Source organism: Saimiri boliviensis, chromosome 7, assembly GCF_048565385.1.
Source record: "Saimiri boliviensis isolate mSaiBol1 chromosome 7, mSaiBol1.pri, whole genome shotgun sequence".
Lineage (NCBI taxonomy): Eukaryota > Metazoa > Chordata > Mammalia > Primates > Cebidae > Saimiri > Saimiri boliviensis.
This window is the reverse complement of record NC_133455.1, coordinates 31,468,591-31,475,797: the sequence shown is the minus strand read 5'-3', so window position 1 is coordinate 31,475,797 and position 7,207 is coordinate 31,468,591. Positions and strand designations below refer to the sequence as shown.

The 7,207-nt window shown below is 45.2% G+C and overlaps 1 pseudogene; it reads right to left on the bottom strand.

Annotated features, from left to right (window-relative positions):
- Nucleotides 1-2,856: 2,856 nt before the first annotated feature.
- Nucleotides 2,857-3,287, bottom strand: LOC101051716 (interferon-induced transmembrane protein 3 pseudogene; annotated as a pseudogene).
- Nucleotides 3,288-7,207: the final 3,920 nt, after the last annotated feature.

Genomic DNA, 7,207 nt, shown 5'->3' with positions numbered 1-7,207 from the left:
GAAAACATGATGATTCACCTTCAGTGCATATTGGTAGAATTGAACACAAAATATCATTAGGGTATGTTGCATTCTATATTAGTTTACTGAAGCAAAGTGTTGCAAACTGGGTTGCTTAATGACAGAAATATATTATCTTATAGTTATGGAGGCTTGAAGTTCAAAATCAAGGTGCTGGCAGGGTTAGCTCCTCCTGAGAACTGTGAGGGAAGGATCTGCTCCAGACTTCTCTCCTTGGCCTGCAGGTGACCACCTTCTTTCTGTGGATCTTCACATTGTCCTCATTCTATGCATGTCTGTCTCTGTGTCCAGATTTCCCCTTTTTATAAGGATACCCGTCATATTGAATTAAGACTCACTCTATTCTAGTATAACCTCATCTTAACTAATTACATTCCTAGCGAGGGTATTTCCAAATAAGGCCACATTCTGGGCCGGACATGGTGACTCACGCTTGTTATCCCCAGCACTCTGGGAGGCTGAGGTGGGTGGATCACCTGAGGTCAAAAGTTCAAGACCAGCCTGGCCAACATGGTAAAACCCCATCTCTACTAAAAAATACAAAAATTAACTGGGTGTGGTGGCGGGCACCTGTAATCCCAGCTACAAGGAGGCTGAGGCAGGAGAATCGCTTTAACCTGGGAGGCAGAGGTTTCAGTGAGCTGAGATTACACCACTGCACTCCAGCCTGGGCAACAAGAGCAAAACTCTATCTCAAAAAAATTAAAAAAAATAAAAATACAAAAATTAGCTGGGCATGGTGGCAGGTGCCTGTGATCCCAGCTTCTCGGGAGGCTGAGGCAGGAGAATTGCTTGAACCTGGGAGACGGAGGTTGCAGTGAGCTGAGATTGTACCACTGCACTCTAGCCTGGGTAACAAGAGTGAAATTCTGTCTCAAAAAAAAAAAAAAAAATCCACATTCTGATATACTAGTGGTTAAGACTTCAATACATGAATTTTGCAGAAACATGATTCAACCCATAACACACTCACATAGAACTTTGTGCTCTGTATAATTGCATAATACATAATATATTTCATATCTTCCAAACTGTTAATGAAAAAGACAAGCTCTTTGACCTCCTGCCTTGCAGACTTCATCTCTCCTCTCCCAGGGCTCTCTGCCTTTAGTAGATGTCTGTTAGCCCTATATCAATAGTTGTCTTGGCTCTGGCCAAAGCACTCAATATTTTTTGTCTCTCTCTGTCACCCAGGCTGGAGTGCAGTGGCGTGATCTTGGCTCACTGCAACCTCGGCCTCCTGGGTTCAGGCGACTCTCCTGCTTCAGCCTCCCAAGTAGCTGGGGTTACAGGCATGCACCACTATGCCTGGCTAAATTTTGTATTTTTAGTAGAGATAGGGTTTCACCATGCTGGCCAGGTTGGTCTCAAACTCCTGACCTCAGGTGATCTACCTGCCTTGGCCTCCCAAAGTGTTGGGATTACAGGCGTGAACCGCAGAGCCCAGCTGGCAGTCAATGTTAATTAGTCCCCATGCACTGACTATAAACTCTTGGACATGGTGCCTGATTAACTTTTACATCTTCTTTTTTCCTTCACTGACTTTTTAGATGCTATTTGAATACAAATCTACATATTGAATCCACAAATCACATCAAATCAACATTACATAAACAATTCGAGGACAATTTTAGAAACAGAACACTTTGTTTTATGAGAATAGCAGAAACAAAGCTTGAGCTAAGGACATAGGTGCTTTCTTACCCAAACCTCACCCTGGAGGGTTTCCCTTAATCACCTGGTCATGGATCCCTTGATCACCGTCATTTTTCCTTAACAGTGGAAACTGCGTCATCTTTTTATTCTGGTTATATCCTCATAATCTATATTTATAAAAAGTTCATAGTCCAGGCATGGTGGCTCTCGTCTGTAATCCCAGCACTTTGGGAGGCTGAGGTGGGTGGATTACTTGAGATCAGTAGTTCGAGATGAGCCTAGCCAACGTGATGAAACCCCGTCTCTACTAAAAATACAAAAATTAGCTGGGCATGATGGTGGGCACCTGTAATCCCAGCTACTTGGATGGCTGAGGCACAAGAATTGCTTGAACCCTGGAGGTGGAGGTAGATCATACCACTGCACTCTAGACTGGGTGACACAGAGACTCAGTCTCAAAAAAAAAGCTTATAGACTAGATATAAAGACTCGATAACCACCATTTTAGGTCTCCTTTTTCTATACACATACAAACATGCATATGCTTTATAAAATGATGCCATAGCATACACTGTTTTTTGTTTTTTTTTATTTTTGAGAGGAGTCTTTCTCTGTCAACCAAGCTGAAGGGCAATGGCCCAGTCTCAGCTCACTGCAACCTCTGTCTCATGGTTCAAGAGATTCTCTCCTTCCTCAGCCTCCCAAGTAGCTGCGATTATAGGCACCCACCACTATGCCCAGCTAATTTTTGTATTTTTAGTGGAGTCGGGGTTTCACCATGTTGGCCAGGCTGGTCTCGAACTCCTGACCTCATGATCTGCCTGCCTTGGCCTCTCAAAGTGCTGGGATTACAGGCATGAGCCACCACGCCTGGCCACGTACACCGTTTTGTAACCATCGTTTTGCATGGAAAAATTTCACATGAATATATTTCCTTGTTGACAAGCAAAACTTCAGATCATTTTGTAGCTGCATGGTGTTCCTTTTTGTAGATGTCTTATAATGGACTTAACAGATTGACCCTTCAGTCTTTTTTTTTTTTTTTTTTTCCAGGAGCATGTGCACTTTATTGAACGCCACTGTAGAAAAGTGTGTGAGGGTAAAGGGCTGATACAGGATGGGCTGGGGGCAGGGCGAGGGATGGAAGCTGGAATACCAGGGAGACAGGTCACAGGCAGAGCCCCTGGCCCGGGTGATTCCTCTGGATCTACTGATAGGCTTGCAGAATCAGTATTGGGATGATGATCATCAGAATGGTCATGATGATGCCCAAAATCAGGGCCCAGATGTTCAAGCACTTGGCAATGGAGGCGTCTGCCTGGGCCCCGGTCAGGTCGCCAACCATCTTCCTGTCCCTAGACTTCACGGAGTAGGCGAACGCTATGAAGCCCAGGCGGCAGAAGTTCATGAAGAGGGTGTTGAACAGGGACCAGATGATGTGGTCAGGCACGGAGGCCTCGCTTCGGATGTGGATCACGTTGGATGTCAGGGGTGCAGGGTTGTGGGGCACCCCCAGTGCAGCCACCTCATGCTCCTCCTTCAGCATCTCATAGTTTGGGGGGACAGTTGGTGCTGGCGGGAGTGAAGAAGGTTTGGACAGTGTGGTTCATGGTGCCCGGGAAGACCGGCGGTGGTGGGGTTGCTGGGGATCGACCCTCCAGTCTTAATCTGTGACATTTTCCAGTAAGGTTTTCAGATTTCACATCAACTTTTACCTCCTTCTTAGTGGACCAGCCCTTAGAGTTCAAATTGCAAGTTTAGCAATAAAAATAGAAACCCAGAGCACCGACACCTGAGCTGTAACTCATGTCAGGTCACATCCTGCTGCAAGGTGCCACCATTTTTCCACTGTGAAACATTGCTTGATCAGATTCTCAAAATAGCACTCCCTCTTTTTGGCATGCTGGCATCTTGCTTGTGTTATCTGGCCCTCCTGAGCCGCCTGCAAGAATTCTCAGCTCCTAGGAGTCCCTCTGCCCCTGTGCCAGACCAGACTTCGCAATCAAGGCACGATGTCGGGGCACGACAAGTGATTGGGCCTTTGGGACAGCAAGTGGGAATGCAGACACACAGAGCTGGCCAGCTCCCTGTCTCCACCCGTGGCAAGATATCCTGGTGTCAAGCATAGGAGTATTCTGAGTTGGGGATAAAAGGTCAGGGGTACAGGCTTACAGTGTGCTCTAAACCCAGCCTAACAGGCTCCCATTTTGTACTTAATGTTAGCTGTAAATTATGGAGCAGGTTTAGCAAGGTTATACGTTTTTCAATTTTTATTTTCTTTTCTCCTTTCCTTTTCTCCTTTTTTTTCTTTCTTTTTTTTTTTTTTTTTTTTTTTTTGACGGGGTTTCACCATATTGGTCAGGCTGGTCTTGAACTCCCAACCTCAGGTGATCTGCCCGCCTTGGCTTCCAAAGTGCTTGGATTACAGGCATGAGCCACCACGCCCAGCCTCCTTTCCTTTCTTTTCATTTCCTTTCCTTTTCTCCTCTCTCTCTCTTTTTTTTTTTTTTTTTTTTTTTTAAGAGATGAGGGTCTTGCTATATTGCCCAGGCTGGTCTCAAACTCCTGGGCTCAAGTGATCCTCCCATCTCAGCCTCTAGAATACCTGGAACTAAAGGCATGTGCCACCACGCCCAGCAGAGTTTTCAATTCTTTAATTATTGCTAGAGGTAGTATAACCTAGTGAAAGTGCATAAGCTTCAAAATCAGACCATCCTGGGTTCAAAACTAGCTCTGCCATTATTATTAATGGAACCTGCACATAAGACACTGGATAAGCACTTACAGAATAAGTGTATTGAATATATATGTTTGCAAATCTGTTTTCCCAGCTGTACAATGGGGATGATAATAGTATCCAGTTCACAGGGTTGTTGTGAGGACAAATTGATGAATATATAATTGGCTTACAAAAGGTACTCTGTAAATTAGAGCTGCCAGAAAAGAAGAGATCTTAGCACTCTTCTTACTGGAATCCACTATAGAGTTCTCATGCTGGATTTATTTGTTCAACAAATGGTTGTTAAATAGGCACTGTGTTAAGTACTGAGGAGACATGTTGACTAAGGCACTGTCCAGGGCTGGGATCTAGAACTAGAATTATTTCATTCATTCATTGATTCAGTACATATTTATTCACTGCCTTTTTTTTTTTTTTTTTTTGAGACAGGGTATCACTCTGTTGCGCAGGCTAGAGTGCAGTGGTGTGATCATAGCTTACCATAGCCTCAGACTCCTGAGCTCAAGCAATCCTCCTGCCTCAGCCTCTCTAGTATCCGGGACTACAGCTGTGCACCACCACACCTTCCTTAACTTCTATTAATCAGGCATGGAGTACACTATCGTCTTCCTCCAAAATATCTCTTGTGTCTATTTACTTACCTCCATCTCCATTGTCATCATCCAATCAGCCTCCTAACTGATCTCCCTGCTTCCACTCTTGACTCTTTTGTTGTTGTTGGGGGACAGGTTTTTGTTCTGTCACCCAGGCTGGAGTGCAGTGGCATGATCATAGCTCACTGCAGCCTCAACCCCCTGAGCTCAAGTGATCCTCCTGCCTCAGCCTCCCGAGTAACTGGGACCACAGGTGCATGCCACCGTGCCAGGCTAATGTTTTATTTTTTGTAGTCAAGGGGTGCCACTATGCTGCTGCGGCTAGTCTCGAACTCCTGAGCTCAAGTGATCCTCCTGTCTCAGCCTCCCAAAGTGCTGGGATTACAGGCATGAGCCACTGTGCACGGCATCACTCTTGACTCAAACCATTTCACAGCCAGAATGATCTTTCAAAACTGTAAAAGAGTGTGATCAGATTGTGCTCCTCCTTTTTTCGAGCACAAACCTTCATTCCCAAGAAAATGTAAGCATTGTGCCTTGGCCCTGGGGCTTTGGATGACCTGGCCTCTTCCTACCTCTCCAAAATCAGTTCAGCCCATCTGTATCCACTCTCCCTCTATGTCCCACAGCCTGTCAGTTCCTAGAACTGGCCAAGTTCTTTCCCACCTCAGGGCCTCTGTAAATGCCATTGCCTCTCTCTGAAATGTTATCTCCTAGGCTCTTCAGACGACAGGTATCTTCTCATCCTTTATATACCATCCTTAACATTCCCTCTGCAGAGTAGTCTTCCCTAATGGCCGTGATTTACTCCCTAAGACAGCAGTCTTCCTACTGATTTTTACTATCTGCATTTATTGTTTTTATTTATTTGCTTATGTATTGTGCATCTCTCCCACAAACAATGTAAGAATATAGTTTCTTATAAGACACTAAGAATATAAGCCCTGTGAGGGAAGGAGCCTTGTCTTTTGTTCATTGCTGCTTGTTTGTTGCCTAGGACTATGTGTGTCACACAGTAGGTCTTCATTATAGATCTGTTACATTAAAGAGCAAATGGAGGGACTTCTGCTGTTTGAAAACCTCCAGGGAGTATACACCATTCAGAATGTGCCTAATTTTGTCTGAAAACCTCCAAGGATAGAAATTCTGAATCTTGACTGGGCGCAATGGCTCACACCTGTAATCCCAGCACTTTGGGAGCCCGAGGTGGGCCGATCGCTTGAGGTCAGGAGTTTGAGAGCAGCTTGGCTAATAGGGTGAAGCCCTGTCTCTACTAAAAGTACAAAAATTGGTTGGGCATGGTGGTGGGTGCCTGTAGTCCCAGCTACTTGGACAGCTGAGACAGGAGAACCACTTGAACCCAGGAGGTGGAGGTTGCAATGAGCTGAGATGGTGTCACTGTACTCCAGCCTAGGTGACAGAATGAGTGAGACTCTGTCTCAAAAAACAAACACACACACACACACACACACACACACACACACACACACAAAGCAAACAAACAAAAACTATTTTAAAAATTCTGAATCTCAGGCTGGCATGATCCAAGATGGAACTCTTTTGAGATGAAAAGTTATTATTCTGTTGGGCTAGTTATTTTTTAAAAATCAACAGAAGCCGAGCGTGGTGGCTCACGTCTGTAATCTCAGCATTTTGGGAGGCTAAGGCGGTGGATCACTAGGTCAGGAGACTGAGACCTTCCTGGCTAACACTGTGAAACCCCGCCTCTACTAAAAATAGAAAAAATTAGCCCAGCGTGGTGGCACACACCTATAGTCCCAGCTACTCAGGAAGCTGAGGCAGAAGAATCACTTAAACCCAGGAGGCGGAGGTTGCAGTGAGCCAAGATAGTGCCACTGCACTCCAGCCTGGACAACAGAGTGAGACTCCATCTCAAAAAAAAAAAAAAAAAAAAAAAAAAAAGTCACTAGAATGCTACCTGGACGGGAAGAAGGGAAAGTCCGTTTCCTTTAGAATAGAAGTGAGAACACTTCAAGCAGTGGATTAAAAAACAAATTCGTATTTAGGGGCCAGGATGCGTTGCTTCCTACTACATAAGTCCACTAAATACTGTTCACTAAATAAGACCTGGTGGTGAAGAGGAGGCCCAGCGGAGTCAGGGTCCTGGCTTCACATTCCCCAGCCTACCACATAAGAGCCGGGTGACCACGGGTAAGCCAGATAATGGCTCTGAGTC